We start from the raw sequence: 23,091 nt of genomic DNA, 5'->3' as shown, positions 1-23,091 counted from the left end.
TTACCTGTGACTGGTTGTATAGCATTGCTTCTTTGGAATTTTCATTTTGGTGGCCAGGGATGTAGCCCTTCATTGCCCGGGAATCAACTCCAGCCGGCTCCACGAGACTGTGTCTCAAAGAGGAAATCTGGCGTTTACTGAGCATCAGGGACTGCACTCAGAACCTCAGAATCTTTGGTCGGCACCATTTTCTCTCACAGTGAGGACTTCATCCTTCTCTGTGAGGCGGAGTAGGGGTCCCTCCATCCCAGCCCAGTTCACGGTAGTGTGAGGGAAATGAGCGCCCAGCCTCCGAGGCGAGTGTGTTTCTTACGTAGCACTCGGTGCTCTTGGATAGCAGGGCAGTGCCCGGACAGAGGCGGTAATATCCAGGCAGGCAGGGCTACCCAGCAGGGTTTGAGCTTGCTAGCGGCCTCCTCCCTGGAAGAAGTGGGGTAGAGCTGAGCAGGTTGTGTCTCCTTAGACCTACAAGCTCAATCAGGGCTGCCTCCCTAGTGCTGGAGGACACATCTCTGTTATAAAAGACAAGGTGCTGCAAAGTATTGCCCTTTAAGACAGACACATTTGTCTAACGGGGCCACAGTGGTGAGGCAGAATAGCTCAACAGTCAAACTGCTTGCAGTCATTCCCTGTCTAAGAGTTGCATGATGCCTGACCAAATATCATCCAAAGAGTAGCTAACTGTTGCTGCTCCAACACCAAGAGTTGCCAAACAACCTGTGAGCCAATTCTTACCCATTTTCCCCACTTTAAAAAAAAAATAACTTGTCGTGGGAGCTGGAGAGAAGGCTCAGAGGTTAAGAGCACTGGCTGCTTTTCCAGAGGTCCTGAGTTCAATTCCCAGCAACCACATGGTGGCTCACAACCACCTGTAATGAGATCTGGTGCCCTCTTCTGTGGCCTGCAGGCAAAACACTGAATACTTAATAATAAATAAATGAAAGAAAAAAACTTCCTAAAAAAGTAATAATTTAGCCGGGCGTTGGTGGCGCACGCCTTTAATCCCAGCACTCGGGAGGCAGAGGCAGGCGGATCTCTGTGAGTTCGAGGCCAGCCTGGTCTACAAGAGCTAGTTCCAGGACAGCCTCCAAAGCCACAGAGAAACCCTGTCTCGAAAAACCAAAAAAAAAAAAAAAAAAAGTAATAATTTGTTTTGGGGCCAGAGATACAGCTGAGTGGGTAGAGGGGCAGAGGCTTGACATCGAGGGCTGCTGATCATCTAACGTAACCAAAAGATGGCAAGTTCTGGCTTGGAGAGAGACTCTCTGTTACAGGGCGGGAACACAACTCCATTCCTGTGGTTGTGGGAGATGTCAGCAGGAACAGGTCAGCCTTGTAACCGCAGGATGAAGACAGGCAGACTCTCCAGAGACACGGGCTGTAGCAGTTCTTGTAGATCGAATCTCCATCATGCATCGTTGTCTGAGGACACTGAGCTATCTGCTTTTCAGGGCCTGTCTAGGAGGAATGTCCTTCCTTTGGCCGTGTGACTGGCATCAGACCAAGGGATGTGGATCACTTAAAAGCAGAAACTTCCATGTGCCCTTCCCTCCCCGTGTGGATGGGCACGTCTCGGAGGAAAGCCTCTGCTCTGGCGAGCTGCTGGGACAAAGAAAACATGGTGGACACGCGGCCTCTGCGACGGGCGTGCATGGTGGAGCAGAGGGAGGCTGCCATCTGCGGATGGCCTCTTCGCTGCAGCAGAACGTGGTGAAAACTGGTAAATAGCACAGATTTTTGGCAATTTAGCCGTGTCGCTGCTCAGAGTGCCGTATCTGTTCATCCCCATAGCTAAACAGTGTGGGGGCAGAGAGTTTAACTTGCCAGTCAGTCACCAGGTGGGAAGAACTGGAGGCGACCACGCCTCTCAGCTCACTAATATCTCCTAAAGCAAAGCGCAGGAGCATCACATTGGAAATACCCTTCTCTTCAGCGTGCACGTGAACGCAGGCGGTGGCCAGGAGGGGCGTCCAGAGCTGGGGCCGCAGGCAGTTTGACCTCCTCAATATGGGTGCTGGGAACAGAACTCAAGGACGGTGCAAGAACTCTACGAATCCCTAGCAGCCGAGCCGTCTGTCCAGCCCTGCGTTAGTAATATTCTCAACTCTTTCCTCGGGTCATTGAGACAAAGGACAGTGAAAACGTCACTTGAGGAGTTCACTAGTTTCTGCACTTAGCAGTAGACGTAGGTGAGCTGTTTGGCCAGTTGCTACTCCTTGGGGGCAAGAAGGAGACATTTAAACCTATAGACATAATCCACCGAGATATGGGGCTTTTTGTTTGTTTTTTTTTTTTGAGACAGGGATTCTCTGTATTGTTTTAGAGGCTGTCCTGGAACTCGCTCTGTAGACCAGGCTGGCCTCGAACTCACAGAGATCCGCCTGCCTCTGCCTCCCGAGTGCTTGGATTAAAGGCGTGCGCTTTTAGATGAATGGATCATCTGCTATAGCAAGTAAGACAAAGTAACAAAATGTCTCTACAACACACTCCCGAAGTGCACAGTGTAGACAGAATACAGACGCTGGATGTCCATGTAGTGGCACCTAGCCTAGCCAGTGTAAAAGCCCAGCTAGCTCAGTGGGTAGAGCGTGAGACTGTTAATCTCAGGGTCGTAGGCTCGGGCCTCACGTTGGGCACCACTTTGTAGTTTTCTTGTCCTGCCAGGGTCCCCCTGCCATTTCAGCCCCACATAAACACACGGACGCTATACTAATTATAAAATTGTTGGCCGATGGATACGGCTTCGAATTGGCTAGCTCTGTCTTAACTTATTAACCCGTTTCTATAAATCTATGTATTTCCACGTGGTCTTGGCTTACCGGAGAATGCCTGGACCTGCTACTCCTTTGGGGTCTACCCCTCTGTCTACCATTCCCAGAATTCTCCTAGTCTTCTAGCCCCGCCTATCTTCCTGTCTCCATTGGCCAGACAGTGTTTCATTCGTCAACCAATAAGAGAAACAGACAGAAGGACGTCCCCCATCACGTCCAAGGGCACAGACTTTACTGTGCTCAAACAGCATGGAAAAACGGGTCAAGTCTACCTGGCTAGAAAATGGAGCAGTAAGGCTGCGACGCCTTGACACTGCGTTGGTGTAGCCAGGATGGAGCTCTCCTGAGTCCTGAAAATGTTCCCAGTGCAGATGTGACTGTGGGGAATGGATCTTTGCAGACGTGCAGATCTGTCAAGCCGTCCAGTTGAGATTTTTCACTGCCTTTCCGTCTTCAGTTTGAAGGTGATTCACCGTGGGGCTGAGGGGTGGCCCCTCACACAGAGGGCTGCGTCCAGTTCCCGACACCCACGTCGGGAAGCTACAGATGTGTGAACCTCAGATCCAGGGGATCTGCACCCTCTTCCAGCCTCTGTGTGTGACATAACCACACAGCACACATTAGCTAAAATAAATTTAATTAAGTTCATCCGTGCCAGGCGTGCAGAGTGAGTTTGTATTGGCCCTAGCCTTCTTGTGTTGAAATCCTAACCTGGTAGTTCAGGAGAGGGGTGGGGGGAGGCCCTGTGGCTAGGGTTAGTGTGCCCTCACAGACATGAGAGTATGTCTCTGGTCTCCTCGTGGAGATACGGGGAGGGAAGGGCCTAGAGGGAGGAGAGCCTTCATCATACCCAGATTTACTATGACTGTGGTTGTGGCCTTTTGAGTTCAGAGAAATGTAAAAAGCAAACGTCTGATTTTTAGTCCCCTAGTCCGTGGCATTTTTATTGTAGCAGCAAGAAGGAAAACAACCTGTTTCCAGATTTAGTAACAAATGCTTGCCAGGGTTGGCGCGGGGCGCTTTGCAATCGTTGATTGAGAAATCCATTGCTCCGTTACCAGAGCATTTAAAACAAGCACTGAGATCCAGCAACAAATTGACACCCAATAGAAGAGCCCACCGGTCAATAGCGCTGACTCCCTAGGACGTGGGAAACTCAGATTATTAATTAATTGTAAAGTTCTTTGCTCCTCCCCAAAGGAGTGTCGCGGTAGAACTGGTAAACTCTGGTAAGAGACCATGTTAGATTCCTTCACACTCACGTTGGCACTGTGACCCGTTTGATGGCAGAGGGTATATATATATATATATATATATATATATATATATATATATAATTTATTTATTTATTTATTTTTTGGTTTTTCGAGACAGGGTTTCTCTGTATTGTTTTGGAGACTGTCCTGGAACTAGCTCTGTAGACCAGGCTGGCCTCGAACTCACAGAGATCCGCCTGCCTCTGCCTCCCGAGTGCTGGGATTAAAGGCGTGCGCGCCACCAACGCCCGGCTCCAGAGGGTATATTTAGATTGTGTGTGACCACAGCTGTTTAACTGGTTAATCAGCCCTGTTTGGGGGTCTTGTCAGGAATGAGATGTGGCGCAGCCTCATGTAAAGACTAGAGTGAGAGTGTGTTACAACTCTACAGAGAGAGAGAGACAGAGACAGAGACAGAGACAGAGAGACAGAGAGAGAGACACACACACAGAGAGAGAAAGAGACAGAGAGACAGAGAGAGACAGAGACAGAGAGACAGAGATGGAGACAGAGAGAGATAGAGAAAGAGACAGAGAGAGATAGAGAAAGAGACAGAAGAGAGACAGAGAGAGATAGAGAAAGAGACAGAGGGACAGAGAGAGATAGAGACAGAGAAATAGAGACAGAGAGATAGAGAAAAAGACAGAGAGATAGAGACAGAGATAGAGAAAGAGACAGAGAGAGAGACAGGGAGACAGAGAGAGACAGAGACAGAGAAACAGAGACAGAGAGATAGAGACAGAGAGAGATAGAGAAAGAGACAGAGAGAGAGACAAAGAGAGAGAGAGACAGAGAGAGAGAGAGAGAGAGAGAGAGAGAGAGACAAAGAGAGAGAGAGACAGAGAGAGAGAGAGAGAGAGCTCCTTTAAAGGAATACCTTCCCCGTGACCTAGTTTCCTTCCACAAGACTCTAGGTCCTAAAGGTGTCGTACCACAGACTGGATGGCAATCCTGTAACACCTGGGCCTTTGAAGAACTCTGCAGATCAAACCACATCAAGGACCCTGTAGACATTGTCAAATTCTTCTTTCTTTAAAGATTTATTATCTTTGTTTTTGTGTGGGATTCTGTCCGTGTATGTGTGTCCATGGAGGCAAAAGAGTGTGTTGTTGGATCCCTTAGAGCTGGGGTGTCAGTCATTTTCAGCCTCCTAATGTGGGTGCTGGCCGTGGAACTTGGGTCCTTGGCAAGAGCAATACAGGTTCTTAACTGCCCAGCACTGGCATGTCCACGTTTTACATATTCTATTTTGTTGACTTTCTTTTCTTTCTCTTTCTCTCTCGCTTTCTTTCTTCCTTCCTTTCTTTCCTTATTTCTTCCTTCCTTTCTTTCCTTATTTCTTTCTTTGTGTAAGAGCCCTAGTAGTAGCTCTGTAGACCAGGGTGGCCTCAAGCTCACAGAGTGGCATGCGTCACCGCTTCCTGGCTCAAACTGTATTTTTAAATTCTTAAATATTTTCTTCCAATAATGGTAAGGAGAAAATTTCCTGTCAACATCATTTGCTAGTATTATTTGTTAGTAAGTAGTTGACCCTGGTGTAAAATGCAGCTTTACCTGGGGCGTGTAGATGATCTGTTGTACCCAGACGCTCACTCCCACTGATTCCAAGCATCTCATTCTTAGGTGTGAGTGACTCCTACATCTGTCTTTACCTCTGTCTTCCCGTGGACTGATATCACACTCTTTCTAAAATCCATTCATTTATTCACTCGTGTATTCTGTGTACTTGTGAGCATGTGTGAAAGCCTGTGTGTGTGAGAGAAAACCTGTGTGTGAAAGCCTGTGTGTGTGAAAGCCTGTGTGTGTGTAAAAGCCTGTGTGTGTAAAAGCCTGTATTTGTGTGTGTGTGTGTGTACCCGTGTGCTTGTGGGGGTCAGAAGAGGACATCCAGTGTCCTCTCCCATCACTCCCTGCCTATCTATCCCGAGGCTCATTCCTCTCTCAGCTGGAAGCAGACCCCAGTGACCCTCCCGCTCGCCCGCTTTCCCTCCTCTCAGCTGGGGTCTCAGCATTTGAGGAGATGCATGGCTTCCTTACCTGGGTGCTGGGATCCAGACTTCAGTTCTCATAATTTTGGAGCCAACCCTCTTAATAGATGAGCTATCTCTCCTGCCCCCAATGTCAACATTTTTAATTCCTGTAGCTTTCTAATGCATTTTGATGTTTGGTATACAACCCTTAACAGCTGCCTCCTTCCTAGATTTTCTTGATTTTTATCTTTTGAGACAGGGTTTCTCTGTGTAACTTTGGCTGCCCTTGAACTCACCCTGTACACCAGGCTAGCCTTGAAAACACAGTGATCTGCTTGTCTCTGCCTCCCCAGTGCTGGGATTAAAGGCGTGCACCACCAATGCCTGGCTCACTGTTTCTTTTTTTAAGAACTTTCTATATCCTTTTTTTTCTCTCTCTCTCCCAAGCCTACATATACATACATACATACATACATACATACATACATATATATATATATTTTTTTTTTTTTTTGGTTTTACGAGACAGGGTTTCTCTGTATTGTTTTGGAGGCTGTCGGTCCAGCCCGGCCTCGAACTCACAGAGATCTGCCTGCCTCTGCCTCCCGGGTGCTGGGATTAAAGGCGTGCACCACCGCCCGGCAACCTACATATATTTTTAAACACACTGTAAGCCCTTTAGAGGTCTTTCTTCATCTGAAGCTGTCTTTACTGTGTATCTCTATCTTTTTCTGGCCAGGAGTCTTTTTTTTTTTTTTTGGTTTTTTTCGAGACAGGGTTTCTCTGTGGCTTTGGAGGCTGTCCTGGAACTCACTTTGTAGACCAGGCTGGCCTCGAACTCACAGAGATCTGCCTACCTCTGCCTCCCGAGTGCTGGGATTAAAGGCATGCGCCACCAATGCCCGGCTTGGCCACGAGTCTTTTATCTGCTGAACAGCATGGCTAGGATTGAAGTGGTGGCTGGCCCCGTTCTGTTCCTTGGCTTTTTTTGAGAGTCTAACTTCATTTCTGGCTAGATGCTTACTGCCACAACTCCGTGGAGTTTCTAGGTTCATGCTACCATGAAGAAGCATGCTGCTGGCGGCTCGTAAACACCACTTAATGGTTTGATACCAGGGACTCTTAAAAGAGCTCTGTGTTTTTTGCCGCTAATGCTGAGTCAGGAAGCCTCCCTTAAAGGAGCTGCAAGTCTCTGCTTGTCTCTAGCAAACAGAGCCCACCCGTAAGAGAAAATGCTGCTGTCGAGAAGCCGTGCTTGTTTTTGTTCTTTGTGTAGAATCTCTCTTTTTTTTTTTTTTTTTGGTTTTTCGAGACAGGGTTTCTCTGTGGCTTTGGAAGCTGTCCTGGAACTCGCTCTTGGTGTAGAATTTCTTTTAAAACTTTTGTTAAACCGGGCATTGGTGGCACACACCTTTAATCCCAGCACTCGGGAGGCAGAGGCAGGTGGATCTCTGTGCGTTTGAGGCTAGCCTGGTCTACAGAGCGAGTTCCAGGACAGCCTCCAAAACAACACAGAGAAACCCTGTCTTGAAAAACAAAACAAACAAAAAAACTTTTGTTACTTTTTATGTGGAAATCAGTGCCCCATGTTGGGCGCCATTTGAAGATAGAGGTGTTTGTCCCGCCTGGTCCCACAGTCCCTTTGCTCCAAATAAACAAAGACTTATATTAGAGCCGGCGTTGGTGGCACATGCCTTTAATCCCAGCACTCGGGAGGCAGAGGCAGGTGGATCTCTGTGAGTTCAAGACCAGCCTGGACTACCAAGCGAGTTCCAGGACAGCCTCCAAAGCCACAGAGAAACTCTGTCTCAGAAAAAAAAAAAAAAAAGACTTATATTAGTTATGCAATGTTTGGCCGATGGCTCAGGCTTCTTGTTGGCTATCTCTGTCTTAACTATTAACCCATTTCTATTAATCTGCGTATCGCCATGAGTCTGGGGTTTGCCAGTAATCTGCCATGTTACTCCTTCGGCAGCATGGCTCTCTTCTAGGCCGCTCTCTGCCTTCCTCTGGGCTCATTGCCCCGCCTACCCTTCCTGCCTGGCTACTGGCCATACAGTGTTTTAGTCATCAGCCAGTAAGAGAAACATATTTACAGAAGGACATCTCCCATCAGGTAGTTGTAAGTATTAGTTTACATATAAACTTTTGATTTAGTTTAAGTTAAAAAAGTAGCTTTGGGTTCTCTACCACATTAAATACATACTAAATACATACAATTTTGTTGAAGATTTTTTTTTATTTTTATGTTACTAAATCTACTTATTCTCAAATAAACGTTAAACTTCCTAATTTTTTTTTTTTTTTTTTTTTTTGGTTTTTCGAGACAGGGTTTCTCTGTGGCTTTGGAGGCTGTCCTGGAACTCCCTTGGTAGTCCAGGCTGGTCTCGAACTCACAGAGATCCGCCTGCCTCTGCCTCCCGAGTGCTGGGATTAAAGGCGTGCGCCACCAACGCCCGGCTAGCTTTCCCATTCTTAAGACAGTTTTATTGTTACTTATAATAATCCCATAGACCATAGACCGGGCTAAGAAAATCTCTCAGTCCATAAAGAGCTTGGGGGTCTGGTTTCCTATGTGGCCACAGCCACCTCTTCATGGGCAGTCTGGAAGCATGAGGAGCCTACCCACCTTTCCGGTAATAACTTGGTCCTGTGGCAGTGAGCCCCATTGTCATCCCTGTCTGTGGCTTACTGGGGCCACCCTCTGACACAGGCTTCCCACTGAAGGTCCCCATCATCGTATCTTCAGGAAGTTCTGTCCAGTGGGAGGAGAGGAGGGCCGGAGCAGATGGCCACTTCTTTCTGACCACACAGAAAGCCAGTTTTTGTTTTTGTTTTTGTTTTTGTTTTTTAAACCATTTCCGTGTCTTCTGCACTGACCTCCTGCTTCCAGCTCTCACTGCTTTTGCAATCCAGTGATGGTCTCGTTCTTTCAGAAGCGTTTATTTTGTGCTCTGTATAGATCAGGTGTGCCCTGGGCTAAGAACGGAACTGAAAACACAGCGCTAAGGTGTGTGCCCTAAAAGGCCTTCCCTTTTTCCCCCAGCAGACAGAAGAGGAAGCCTACAATGAAGACCCGGGAGAGCCTTGCTTTGATGGGGAAGCGGAGTCTCCCAGGGGAAGGACAGCAGCCATAACAGAACTGGTTGTGCTTTGGAAGACGCGACAAAGAAGACATAGGGTTCACGTGGTGAAGGGATGGGAGAGCCAAACACCAGAGCTCAGATGCTGTCCCCAGTGCAGTCAGCGAGCATTGGATTCTAGAGTCTTCCTGTGGGAGCAGGGCAAAGGGCAAAGGGGTGGGGGTAGGGGCAGCAGAGAGGAGGGCTGGATGCTTATCTTACTCTCAGTTCAGTTTGACTTTTTAGATGATGCACTTGATCTTTAAAAAAAAATGTAGCCGGGCATTGGTGGCGCACACCTTTAATCCCAGCACTCGGGAGGCAGAGGCAGGCAGATCTCTGTGAGTTTGAGGCCAGCCTGGTCTACAGATCGAGTTCCAGGACGGTCTCCAAAAACAACAGAGAAACCCTGTCTCGAAAAACACCAAAAAACAGACAAACAAACAAATCTAGAACGTGAGTTTTTATTATCTGGGACACGGGGATAGTGGCTCCCTCTGTGCAGCTTTCTTCTGTTCGTGTTGTCTAATAAGACAGGAGACATAATCAGTACTTCTGGAAGACCTGGGTTCAGTTCCCAGCACCCATACGATGGCTCACAACCACCTGTAACTCTAGTTCCAGGAGACCCAACGGCCTCTTCTGACCTCGGAGGCCACCGCATGTATTGCGATGCACAGACATTCATGAAGGTGAAAGCTCACACACACAAAGTGAAAAAACAAATGAGCCAGAGAAAGTTCTGGAAGCAAATCCAGATGTGGGGGTATGTTTGCTGTCCCTTGTGAATCCGATTTCGTTTTTTGTTTTTCTTTTTTGGTTTTTTTTTTTTTTTTTCGAGACAGGGCTTCTCTGTATGGCTTTGAAGGCTGTCCTGGAACTCGCTCTGTAGACCAGGTTCACCTCGAACTCACAGAGATCTACCTGCTTCTGCCTCCAGAGTGCTGTGATTAAAGGCGTGAGCCACCACCGTCCAGGTGTGAAACAGATTTATGACATTTCGCTTGGTCTTTGGGGTACAGGCAGAGAGATTTTTTGTGGGGACACCAGGCCTTGAGCAGAGACCCACTTCCCCATCAGCCTGGGAGTAGGCAGCTGTAAGTCAATGTTTACTATAAACAATACAATGCCTGAGGCAATAAGTTCCTAAAAAGGGCTTGCCCAAGGGAACCGCCCTGTCCTCGACCTTTTCCAAAGACTAATGGCATCCTCAGACCCACCCACCTTCACCTCTGGTGTCAGGGTATATAATAACCATCCAGAGTAGGAATGAAAGAGAGCCTTCTTGAGGAGCCTTCTGGTCTCTGTGTTGTCAATCCCTGACACCCTCTGCACATTCTCGGACACAGGCTGCACAGCGGGCGCGGCCATTTTTGTCTGTTAATTTTGCATTTTCAGGTACGGAAGTTAACACTCAGAGGTCTGCCCACATAGAGGTACTTTCTAGTCCTCTCTGTCCAAAGAACAGATGAGTCTGTAGTGTGTGTGTGTGTGTGTGTGTGTGTGTGTGTGTGCAAGTGTCCATCATCCCTTGTGAGCCATCTGCCTTGTTTCTTGACCCACGATCTCTCTTGAATCCAGAACTCGCCGATTAGGCTAGGCTGGCCGGCCTGTATGCCCCTGGGATCTGCCAGTCTCTGCCTCCCCAGTGCTGGGGTTCCACTCGTCTTTTTCATGAACGTGCTAGAGATGGACACAGGAAAGCACTGTGCTGAGCTGTCTCCCTGGGTGTCAGTTGGTGTGACATTGCTAACTGGACAGGGACACTGGTCTGAGACACTAGAACTAAGTGGGTGTATGGTGATCACCGTGCACATACCTTTAATCCCAGCACTCGGGAGGCAGAGGCTGGGGGATCATGTGATTTTGAGGCCAGCCTGGTTTACAGAGCGAGTTGCAGGACAGCCAGGGCTACCCAGAGGAAACCCTGTCTCAGTCTCAAAACAAATAAAAAATAAGAGTAAAATTCAAAATAGGGCTAGTGGTGTAGCTTTGTGGTAGAGCAGGAGCTGCTGAGCTCAGTCTCCAGCAAAAAGGAACAATAACCCAGACACACACACACACACACACGTATACATAAACACAACAGCCCAAACACACACACAGATAAAAAAACAGTGCTTACAACATGCCAGACATGCTCTTATGAGATAAAGATGAAAACCGGGGATCCGCAGGCTGGAGCTGTAGTTCAGTGGTAGGGCATTTGCCTAACTTGCATGAGGTCCTGGGTTCAATCCCCAGGTACTGGGAGAGAGAGAGCGAGAGCTGTAAATACAGCACAGCAAGGTGATGCCATTGGTGCAGTATTAACTTGGAGCAAAATCAGGAAAACAGCCAAGATGAAAGGCACCGGTGAGAACTGTTGTGTTAACGAGCTTTTGGTCACTGTCACCGGCTTGCTGTGGGGCCTCCCACCTAGCTATCAATTCCCGGGTCGATGAATTGTCAGCTCCTTTGGGGGCATTTCCCTTCAGCCTGCCGATCTGGGGGAAGCTGTTGCTTAGATGTTAGGCTGGATAGTTTAATGCTAACTTGACACAGGCTAAAGTCACCGAAGAGAAAGGACCCTCAATTAAGAAAATGCCTCCATCAGACTGAGGTGTAGTTAAGCTCGTAGGGCATTTTTTAAAATAGTAATTGATGGGGGAGGGCCCAACGCGTTGGGGGTGGGGCCATCCCTGAGCTGCTGGTCCCGGGTTCGGAAAGAGAGCAGGCTGAGCAATCCATGAAGAGCAAGTCAGTGAGCAGCTCCCCTCCATGGTTCCCACATCAGCTCCTGCCTCCAGGTTCCAGCCCTGTTTGGGTTCCTGTCCTGACATCCTCTGATGATGAACAGTGCTGTGGAAGTGTAACTCAAATAAACCCTTTCCTTTCCAACTTGCTTTTTGGTCTTGGTGTTTTGTTGCAGCAATAGAAACCCTAACTAAGGCTGGGCTTGTGCGGCTCCAGAGGGAAGTTTAAAGATTCAGGGCTGTTTGCAATTCTGAACTAAGAGTCTGTCATTCTGGTCAGCTGGGGCTGAAGAGTCAACAAAATTGACAAGAGACCAGCACCTCGGAGGTGAAATCTTTGCATCATCAAGACAATTGACGTTAGCTGGAGCTGAGAATCTAGCGGCGATTAGGAAGAAACCAGCGTGACTGAGGTGAATTATTCTGGGACGCGTTCCCTCCGAGTCAGCCCGCAGAAGCCGCGGTTGGAGAAGTGGACAAGCTTGTACCTCCTGCTGACAGCTGAACGTGGCAGTGCTGGTTTTGAAGGTATGAAGGGGACATGGAGAGCAGCTGAGGCTGGGCACTGGGAGGGGACAGGAGCGGCCAAGGGCGAACGTGCAGCCCAGTTGCAGCAGGAGACCCCAGCAGTTTGGGAGATGTCAGTGCCATGGGATGGCCACCAAAACCGGCAGCCGCAATAGAGCCAGCTAGAGCCCAGAGGACAAGCTGTGTGTGCTGCAGAGGGCAGAGCCAGAGAAGGGACCAAAGCTCCTTGGGGGAGCTCAGAAGACGGTGAGTGAATTCCAGATACTCGGACATTGGCTTATTACCCTGTAGGAGTTTGTTTCTGCTTTGATCTGATAGTGATTGTGCCCTGGTGCTTCCCTCTTGAAGTGAGAAAAGTATTAACTTCATTTTTATTTATTGTTTTTGTTTGGTTTATTTTGTGTTTTGACACAGGGTTTCTCTGTGGAGCCCTGGCTGTCTACGGAACTCGCTGGCCTCAAACTCACAGAGACCCTCCTGCCTCTGTCTCCTGAGTGCACCACCATGCCTGGCTAGTTTTGATTTTTAAAGGAGCCCACAGCTGAAAGACTTTAAACTTTTAAAAGAGATTTTGGATTCATTAAAGAGAATGGGCATTTTAAAGGGGCTGGATTTTTAATGTGTTTGAATTTGAAAGACTGTGGGACTTTTAAAGTCGTTTGTGTTTTTAATGAGAGACCTTGGGGGCGGATGAGAAAGAAGAGGTTGTGACTGTACAGTCGTGTGTGTGTGTGTGTGTGTGTGTGTGTGTGGTGTGTGTGTGTGTGTGACGTTGGTGAGGATAGGGGGGCAATTGCGTTGGATGGTTTTGTGTCAACTTGACACAAGCTGGAGTCATCTGAGAGGAAGGAGCCTCAATTAACAGATGCCGCCCTCCTCCGAGGCCTCTGCATCAGCTCCTGACTCCAGGTTCCCGCCCTGTTTTGAGTTCCTGTCCTGACTGAGGATGAACAGTGCCATGGAAGTATGAGCCACATAAACCCTCCCCTCCCCTAGTTGCGTCCAAAGAAACAGTAGGCCAGGCGTTAACCAGTGTGGGACTGCACTTCTTCCTAAGTGTCGCTCAAGTCCCAGCCCAGTTTCAGAATGTCCTCAAACAGTAGGAACCACGCATGCCCCGGATGGATCTTTCTCTGGGTCATCAGCTCACATAAAGTGACACAGAGACTTAACATCAGCCACGCCACCACTGCCCAGCACGTAGGCTCTTATGACTTAAGTTAGCTCATTTCCTACCAGTTGAGATGCTGCCTCCTGGCTCTTGCCTTCTCTCCTGCATGTCCTGCTTTCTCCTCTGGCATCTGTCTGTCCTGTACCTAGGCTCATCCCCTCTCCCTCTCTCCCTGCCTGGAAGTCCCACCTAACCTCTTCCTGTCTAGCCATTGGCCATTCAGCTCTTTATTAAGCCAATCAGAAGGCGCCCTAGCAAAGACACATCTTTCACTACAGTGTGTCAACCTAACAATTTCATGTTTTCCTTAAGTATTAAACATTTTTTAAAAAAAGCTGGGCAGTGGTGGAGCACGCCTTTAATTCCAGGCAGGGGCAGAGGCAGGTGGATCTCTGTGAGTTTGAGGCCAGCCTGGTCAACAGAGTGAGTTCCAGGACAGCCAGGACTGTTACACAGAGAAAATCTATCTGAAAAAAAAAATAGCATTACTATCGAGGAAGACAGTGTGTGTGTGTGTGTGTGAGTGTGATACACACACATGCGCGCATGCGCTCGTGCGCGCGCGCACACACACACACACACACACACGCATGTACGCACGCACGCAGTGCATGCATTGCCGTGGCACCCATGTGGAGGTCTGAAGACCGTTTTCAGGATCTGATCTCATCTCCCTCCTTGTTGAAACTTCATATTTTATATTCAAGATGTTTCCCTTAGGTTCCCAAGAAAAGGAATTATTAATAGTAATAATTGGTGAAATGATCTTGGCAAACGTATCTACCCGATGAGAAGGTAATGAGTGTTGCTTTCAGACAAGGGCACTGTTTGAACCCTAGCTTGGCTTAAAGCAGCTGAACACACATGTAAGAGGTAGATGCTGGTCACGCACTCTGTTTGGGACCGCTGTAGAGAGAGGCAGGGAGGCAGTCTGTGTCATTTATGCGGTATAAGGGTGGAGGTAGCCGCAGAGAAAGTGGCTGGGCTGCCGCGTCCCTGGCACTGGTACCTGCGGTCTGGCCTAACGTGTGCTTTCAATTCTTTCAAGCCTTACTTTTTGGCAGCAAAGAAGTCAATAGAAAGGTGATTCCTCCACCTGTCATGGTGGCGCGCGCCTTTAATCCCAGCACTCTGGAGGCAGAGGCAGGCGGATCTCTGTGAGTTCGAGGCCAGCCTGATCTACAAGAGCGAGTTCCAGGACAGCCTCCAAAGCAATACAGAGAAACCCTGTCTGGAAACTCCCCCATCCCCCAAATGATTCCTCTCTTCAGCTCCCTGAGTGGATACCAGATACACACAGAGGACAGACTGCTAATAAACACATTGGGGCGGGGGTGGGGTGGGGTCGTGGTGACCCAATGGGTTTGATTGAAGCTGCCCCCAGGAATATGGGTGGGCGAGAGATGACGTACTGAAGAAGCATAGGTAATTTATCCACTACCTACACCACTGAAGAGAATGTCTTTTCTCCCCGCAGCTACCATTACCAGCCCCGTAGGTCCTCAGGGAGGTGAGAGAAAGCAAACCACTAAAAACAAAAACAAAATTTATGAGTCTCGAAGAAGCAAACCCAGAGCACGTGTGGTGCGGGCAGTCACCCCCAGTTGCCTAGGAAACCCTGGAGGAGTGTGTGCCCCTGTCAAGACAGGAGGAGGTAGGTACCTTTGTGGGCTATCTCGTGACATTCCTGTCCAGACACAGTGCAGGTTTCCCTCTGGGTGCTGGTCTGCTGGGACAACGTACCCCATGAGCTGGGACCTCCCCAGCAGCCTCAAACGAGCCGGAGAAGGGACGCCCTCGGTGTCGGCCAGGAGAGGAACTTGGCTGGGAGGGAGACGCTTCATCCAGTGCGGCCAAGTGCGTGTCAGGCCGCCTTGTCTGGAGCTCGGGGGCTGTCCAGGGTGGGACACTCTGCAGGGACAGCCTAACTGTGCTCCCCTCTTGCCCTCTCTCTCAATCTAACCCTTGGGTCAGGACTTCTGCCACCACGGTCTGGGGTGTGAGTCACTGGACCGGATGCTCTTTTCCCCGGTGTGGCCACAAAGTATCACATCTCTGTACTCTGTCGCTATTGCTTATCTCCTCATTAGGCTTGTAAGAGCAGGGAAACTCTGGTGACAGTGTCTGCAAGTCATTTTTTGCCGCATTGGTCTCTTTCATGGGGTTAAATTGCTTTAACTGGCCACGTACTTTTGTTGTTCGGACCTCAGATGCCCAAGACTTATTAATGTCTTAGTTCATAGCACAATATCAATGTCAGTGTCTATAGGACCTTCGTCTTGCTTTTCTTTGCTTTTGTGTGTTTTTTTTTAAATATACACATGGATGGCTTTTAAAACAAGAGCAGTATGCAACAAAGCTTCCAGCAGGTGCTTCATCAGTCACAGATCTGTAAGGATGGAAGAAGTGCTGGATTGCAGGCCGTGTACTGTCCGGGGGCTGAATTTGGAATCGCTAACCTTCTCAACCTGCCCTGTGAGGGTAGAGGCGGGAGTAGAACACCAGTTCATTTGTCCTTGGAATATTTGGTTTAGCTCCCAGCAGGATTCCATCTACTCAATCTAATGGGCTTAAAATAGTGGGTCACCAAGATGTGTGGGGTAAGGGGGTGTGGGGCAGCCAGGAGAAACCTTGTTAGCCCCCAAACAAAGTATCACAAACTGAATAAATAGCAGGGATGCCCCGCTCCACAATTCTGAAAGCTGGAAGCCCACAAGCAAGGCAGGAACGGAGGGACCCTCTCTCTCTCTCTCTCTCTCTCTCTCTCTCTCTCTCTCTCTCTCTCTCTCTCTCTCTCTCTCTGATACAAGGGGGGATCGCTGCTGTTCTGTGGCCCTGGATTCTCCTGGTTCCAGGTTTTCTGTTCCTTGTCAGGGGTTTTGTTGTGTCTGTCTCTAGGTCCGGCTTGTTACAAGGACATCTGGGTCTACCCGAAGACCTTATTTTCTGACTTGACCACTTTGTTGTGGTGGGGACACGGGGGTTGCAAATACACTTGGACATGAATCCTGCCCTCATCACTCACTGGGGGGGGGGTGTTGCACCAGGACCTCAATTGTAGGGTGGGGTGGGCCATTTTCTGTGGGACCTGGGTGCTCTAGACCGAGGGGGATGGCAGCGGCTGAGACCCTGGGCTTTTCTTTGCTGTCCCAGGTTCTCGGATGGGAGATTCTCAGATAAAACCAAAAGGCTTAATTTCTGTATTTAACAGAGGCCACCATGTCCCCCTTGTCACCAGCTATAATTTGCAGTCCATGTGCAACATTTAATAGCAATCCCAACCCAGACATGACAATCCATCGACAAGGTTAGTTAATGTCGCGTTGGGTGGGAGAGCGTGCACCTCCCAGGTACGGAGACCGACGTTTCCCGGACCCTGCGTCACCCTGAGCGCCTTCTAGTTTGACCTGACTGACAATTTCTTGAGACAATGTCATAGTCGGCCAAGGTAACGCACATAATTAAACAGGTTTCCTCCTTTATGATCGATGCACGTCTGAAAGGAGTTTAGCTTTTAGTACTGTGTTAGAAAAGAAACTGTGGCCGGTGGAGTGAGGAGCCCTGAGGTGAGGCTGGGAGCCTCGAAGGAAGATTGTGTTTGGGAAGAACCAGTTGCTCCCCCCGGACACTCTAGGCCACTTTTTCTTACTAATTACGTTGACTGTGGACTTTAATTACACCAACAGTGCAAATATGAAAATGCCAGCCCAACGTGCTTTTGCAGAGTGCTGCAACTTTTTGATACCCCAGGCAGTCTAAAGCAAACTATTTTCCTTTCTGAATCCTACATTAGTTTTAGTATTTTTTTTTCTTTGCTGGCCTGTGTTAAGTTGAATAAGCTGCTTTAGTGTACTGACGGTGCACTAGCTGTAGAATGTTTGTTGGAAATCATTTAAAGCAAGTGTTTCCTAGGGCCACACGGCACGGAGACGAGTGTTTATCGGTGTTTTCACATTTGTTTATAAGACTGCATCTACTGCAAATGCTGCAAACAGCTTAACCAAAGCGTTAACATAAATATGGCAAAAAAAAAAACCCATCAAATTTAGAAGTCAACCCAGGGATTTTTTTGGGGGCGCAGCAGTGTCTACACCCACCGGACTATATCTCAATGCATATACCCTTGCAGGCCACAACCGCAGATGTTTTAGAACAGGTACAAATACAAATCGAGCCAGCGGCTGTCCACTAATTACAAAGTAGCCAGCACAGGGGACTCCGGTGTCAGTGGCAGGAAGGAGAGCACACCTAGGTGTATCCAGCTCGGCGGAAGACGTAGAAACACACACACACACACAGGCGTATCCAGCTCGGCGGAAGACGTAGAAACACACACACACACACACACACACACACACACACACACACACACACACGCACGCAGAATTCCGGCAAAGACTCGACGGCTCAGGCCAAGTGGGCAAATTAAGAATCAGGAAGCCGAGGCGGTTTATGACAAGCAAGCACCCCCAAAAAATAAATAAATAAATAAATAACCCAGCCCCGGGGTTGGTCCAGGCTGGGCATTCCGATGGAGAAGCCGGGGGAACCGGCGTCCGGGAGCGTGCCCAGCCTGGAAAGTTTCTGCGCGGCTCGGGCGCGGCCCCGATCTGATCAAGGTGGCGGCCGCGCGCACGCCCGCCCGCAGCCGGGGCCAGGATTCCTGAGCCGAGCCGAGCCGGGGGTGGGGGTGGCGGCGGCGGCCGGAGCCCGTCTCGTCGCGGCCCGGTTTCTTCCCTCCGCTCCCGTTCCCTCCCGGGCCTGCGCGGGCGGGGCTGCGGGAGCTCGCGACGCGGGCGGACGCGCGGCGACGGCCGGGCCGCAGTCGGCGTGGGAGCGCGCGTGCGCGCGCGGGAGGGGGGACGGGGCGAGCGTCCGCGGGGCTCGCTCGCCCGCGCACCGGCAGGCAGGCAGGCAGGCAGGCCGGCCACCGCCTCGCCCCGTCCCTCCCCTCCCTTCCCCTCCCCTCCCCTCCCCCGAGCGAATCACGCGCCCTCCTCTGACACTCGTAGCGGGGCCCGAGCTCCGAATTTATCCTTCACGTGACCTGAGGGGGGTTGGGTGGTTGGCTGGGGAGGGAGGGGGGAGCGCAGGAGAGCCGGGAAGGAGGGAACGGAATCTGCCGTTGTCCGGGCAACAGGCCCCGCCCGCCGGCTTGGGGGCCGGGGAGGCGGGAGGAGGACGTCAGCACGTCAGCCGGGGTTTTGCGTTTTGATTGACAGTTGCCATAGCGACCGGGTCGGTCCGTCGCCATTTTGTTGGTTGGTTTTTTTTTAAACCCTTTCGCTTCCCGCCCGAATAATAATAAAAAGCCCCATTGGAGTGAGGCGGGGGTGGCGGCGGCAACCGCGGCGGGGGGGAATCCGGGGAGACTGCTGCCGTCGCTGCTGCCGATCGCGGCCCGGGCCGGGCTGAGAGCGCGGACTCCCCGAGCGGGGGTGCGGGCGCCGCCGCCGCCGCCGCCGCTGCTGCTTCTGCTGTTCCTGCTGCTGCCGCCGCCGCCGCCGCCGCCGCCGCCGCCGGCGAGCGAGCGAGAGAGCGGGCGGGCGGGCCCGGTGTGAGTGTGAGGGAGCGTGTGCGAGGGCGAGTGTGCGCGCGGTGAGTGTGCGAGCGCGAGTGTCTGTGCGGGATCGGGGGCGGGCGGGCGGTCCGGGCTCTCCTGGCGGAGCCGCCGCCGCCGCCGCCGCTGCTGCCGCCGCCGCCGCTCGGGCCCCGGCGCCGCTCGCCCGCCCGCCCGCCCGCCCGCTCGCTGCGCAGCTTCGGAGCGCGCGCCATTTTGTGAGGCTTTTTTTTTTTTTTAATACAAAAATCCTCGTCGGGGAGAAGCGGCCGGCAGCGGCCTCGCCGCCGCCGCCCTCCGCGCCGGGCCCCGCCGCCGCCGGCACTCGGGGGCCCGGGGACTGCGGTATTTGCCGGGGAGGGGCTGTCGCCTACCCCGGCCCCGCCAGCCGCACGGACGGACGGACGGACGGACGGACGCACGGACCCTGCCTGAGCCAGCGCGGCGGCTGCGGCGCCGGAGCCCGGGACGCCGGGGGCGGAGAGAGACAGGCGGCCGGGGCGGCGCTGTCTGCGGAGGCCGCGGCGGCGGGAGCTCGAGGCTGAGACTCGGCGGAGGGAGCAAGCGCCCCGCCATCGTCCCGGTGAGTGTCCGCCCCGCCTCGCCCGCCTCGCCCGCCCGGCGCGGCGCGGCCCGGCCTCGGGGCCTTGCGAGCCGAGGCCTCTCTCTCGCGGAGGGAGGGCGGGAGGGAGGGAGGGACCTGCCATCTTAGGAGCGGGAGGCGGCCCGGGCCTGCCCGCCACCGCGGGAGGGAGCCCGGGGAAGGCCGGGTGGGTCCCCGAGGAAAGTTGCGGCGGCCGGGAGCCGCGGCCTGGGGCCCGGGCGGCGCCAGACCTCCGCCGGCCTCCGGGGCGCAGGGGAGGAGGCGGCCGCCCTCCTCCTCCTCCTCTTCCTCCTCATCCTCTTCCCCCAGCTCCTCCCTCGTCCCTCCTCTCCGTCCCCGCCGCCGGCGTGCGGGGCGCCGGCCGGGGCTCTCGGCAAGGACAATGCACGGGCTCAGAAAATGGGGCCGGCGGCCGGGAGGCGAGGAGGGCAGCAGGGCCCGGCCGCGCAGGGCCCGCGAAGGTCGGCAGGCCCCGCTGTCTGCGAGGCCCCGGGGGCCCGCGCCCGCCCCGCAGCCCGGGGCCTGGGGAACCCGGTGCGCCCGCTCCCGAGCCGGGCGGGGAGCGCGGCCGAGCCTGGCCCCCGGAGGGCCCGGGGTGACCTGCTTAGCTGCGGGGGGAGACGCGGATGAGCGCGGATACCTGGGCATCGCCGCACAACTTCGCCAGGCTATTTATAGGCGCAGACCCAATCGAGGCCCGGAGGCCCCGGGGCCGCTGGAGCTCACCCAGCGCTCAGCCAGAGGCCCCTCCCTAGCCCCAAATAGTTAAAAAAAAACCAAAAAACAAAAAACCCCGGCGGAATCCGCGAGGCGGTGACTCCGACGACCTGTCTTGTCTTTGCCCAGCCCTAGAGTCTGTGAATCCTGTCATGGAGGTGCAGCAGCATCGGCTTCCTGGGTTCTGCCAGATTGCCAGGAAATACACCTTGTAACCGTGTGTTCACACCCAGAGACTAGTGCCAGGCGTTCTTAACCACGGTGTGACATAGTCCCTGGCTTAACCTGCCAGGAGGGAGTGTTACCCATTGTACAGATGAGCAGACTGAGCGTAGAGAAGGCCAGTGATTAGGCCAAGGTCATACAGCCGGGACTCCAGGAGGCAGATGTCAGTTGTCAACCTGGGTTTCTGAGTCTCAGCTTGTGACTTCTTGTCGAGTGCTGTGTGATGACTCAGGGTTCCCAACCTACAGACCGTTTGGGGACAGGTTTTGCTGGAGTTAATTTAGGATTGCAGAAGAGCAGTTTAGATGAGAGCCCTCTTAATGAAACTTGTCACCCCCCTTCCCCCGAAGCAAACTAGTCAGCTTTTGCTCTTCACATTTCATTGTAATTATAGTATAGAATTTTTTTTTTGTATAGTGATAAGTCATAAAGTTCGGTGTGGAGTTATTTTGTTTTTCTGTAAATATTGGTTTCTATTTTGATGCTTTTGGACTTTGCATATTAAATAACTATTAGGCACTCTGATTTGAGATGTCAATAATGTAGTGGGATTACTTTCCGTTTCTTAAGTTTCTCTTTTTAATTACATTTCCAGATAGACTGTAAATGGGAGATAGGAACTCAAATTTCACTGGTTAAGATTTAAAAGGAATACTGGTTAAGAAACTTTACTTGGTTATATATAGTCACTGGGTTTTTAGGGGACTCGTTTAAAAGAGCCCTGCTGTGTGGAGCATTTGTCCCGGCTTGGTAGTGGTGTCTGTGGTAGCTGTCCAAGTAGAGTTAGATTTCAGATCCTGCCAAAAAGTTAGGATTCCGGTCAGCATCTACACAAGTTCTCCTGTAAAAATGGCTACAGAAAGTTCATTTTTACCTCAGAAGTTACTCTGGAAGGGTCACCCTTGTGTGTTTCTTACACCTGGTTGATGTTGAGATTGTTGTCTTTTAAGGAGTAGAATGGAATGAATGGTGATTATTAGTGAGGACAGGACATTGACCAATGATCTAGTGAGAGCTTTCTGACATATTAAGACCCTTGGTCAGAGAGTGTCCCTTGAGAGCTGGAGCTCTCTCACCTAGTGTTACTTACAGCTTCCTGTGTTGTGACTGAGACATGGGAGTGGAGTCCAGAGTGGGTGGGCGCAACCCTGTAGTCAAGGGGTGTAGGTCCTGCAGGCCTACTGTCCATGGGAGTAAAGACACCTTGTTACAGACGTGACACACCGTGGACTTTGTCATGCCTGTTATGTAACTCTACAAAGAATGTACTAGCACATTTACTTTTGGGTATTTAAACCCTTCTTACATAGCACACACATTTAAATCACACACATGTTATAGAGTGTGTGGTTAGCATGTGTCTATAGAATTTTGGGTGGCAAAGAACTGTTTTGTGCTACCTGACCTGGCAAATAAGATTCCTAGAGGATGGGCATAACCTGTGACTGTCTTAGTCCTGCGCTCAGCTGTGTGTTAATCTGTCATTTCCTCTTGTTACAAAGAGCTCCCACTTTGTACCTGCCTGTCCATGCCCCTACTCCCAGGAGCCCCCCTTCTGCCTCTCAAGACAGAGCTTGACGTCCAAACCCAGCAAGCACCATGAGCTTCCAGAAAGCCTCTGCTGGCAAGAACTTGGCTCTGTACTTGCAATTATTAGTCTTAATAATTTTGTGGTATTCCTAAGCAGTAACTTGACACTAACAGTCTACTTTCTGTTGAGTGTTTTGGTGGGTTTTTCTCCACCTGTACTTGTCTATTTTCATTTTAGAAGCAGAACTCTTCTTGCTTGGAAATATCAGTCAGGGTCACCTGAAACCTGACAGTGCACTTTCTCTGCCACAGTAAGCTGTACTACCAGAATAGTTAGGAACATGTGGAGTGGTTATGCATGCTAAAGACTGGGAGGGACCCTGTGTTGTCCTGGCCATTGGCAGTATTTGGTGGCAAGACCAATGCACACAATTTGGGATTACAAAACAGGGATTAAAATTAGTGTTTAATTACTTGGAAAAAAGTCATTAAATCATTTCAGGTTTACCTGAAGTTTTTCTTTTGCTCCTAAATGAAGGAATCTTTTGAAATGTTGCCTCTTGTTGATTTCGTAGGGTCGGCCTGGAGTATGAAGTCTGTTGTTGGGTATGTGAGAATTGAACGCAGGTTTCACATAACTGAAACGAAGGTTCATGTTAGATAATGTAGGCAAGTCTTATTTTTTAAATTTTAGTTTCATTTTGGCATATAAAACAAACTGATGGAAAATAATTGTGTTTATATAAAACAGCTATGCTTTTTAAAGTTGTACTTTGGATTTGAAATTGCCTTGGAGAATTGTTTGATGAGTTACAGTCTTGGTTGAGAGTGAACCTTACATTGAACATGGAAACGGCTGTGGTTCCTCCAAGGCATACTTTTGTTGACAGAGAGCCACATTG

At 50.8% G+C, this 23,091-nt stretch overlaps 1 protein-coding gene and 1 non-coding gene across 4 annotated transcripts in view; both read left to right on the top strand.

Annotated features, from left to right (window-relative positions):
* Positions 1 to 2,563: 2,563 nt before the first annotated feature.
* Positions 2,564 to 2,636, top strand: Trnan-guu. The gene has a single exon. It is a non-coding gene; the product is annotated as a tRNA-Asn (tRNA).
* Positions 2,637 to 12,266: 9,630 nt separating this feature from the next.
* Positions 12,267 to 23,091, top strand: part of Dyrk1a (dual specificity tyrosine phosphorylation regulated kinase 1A) — a 115,586-nt gene continuing 104,761 nt past the window's right edge. For 2 of the 3 annotated variants that reach the window (XM_005073795.4, XM_013116225.3), the window contains exon 1: positions 19,597 to 19,696. The gene's annotated coding sequence lies outside the window, so the exon portion shown is untranslated. Of the gene's footprint in view, positions 12,383 to 15,030; positions 15,208 to 19,596; positions 19,697 to 23,091 lie in introns of those variants that run through there. The other variant, XM_040750421.1, reaches the window with a different exon arrangement.

The sequence above is a fragment of the Mesocricetus auratus genome, unplaced genomic scaffold (assembly GCF_017639785.1).
Source record: "Mesocricetus auratus isolate SY011 unplaced genomic scaffold, BCM_Maur_2.0 Super-Scaffold_100008, whole genome shotgun sequence".
In the NCBI taxonomy this organism is placed as follows: Eukaryota; Metazoa; Chordata; class Mammalia; order Rodentia; family Cricetidae; genus Mesocricetus; species Mesocricetus auratus.
This window is presented reverse-complemented; position numbering and strand designations above follow the sequence as displayed.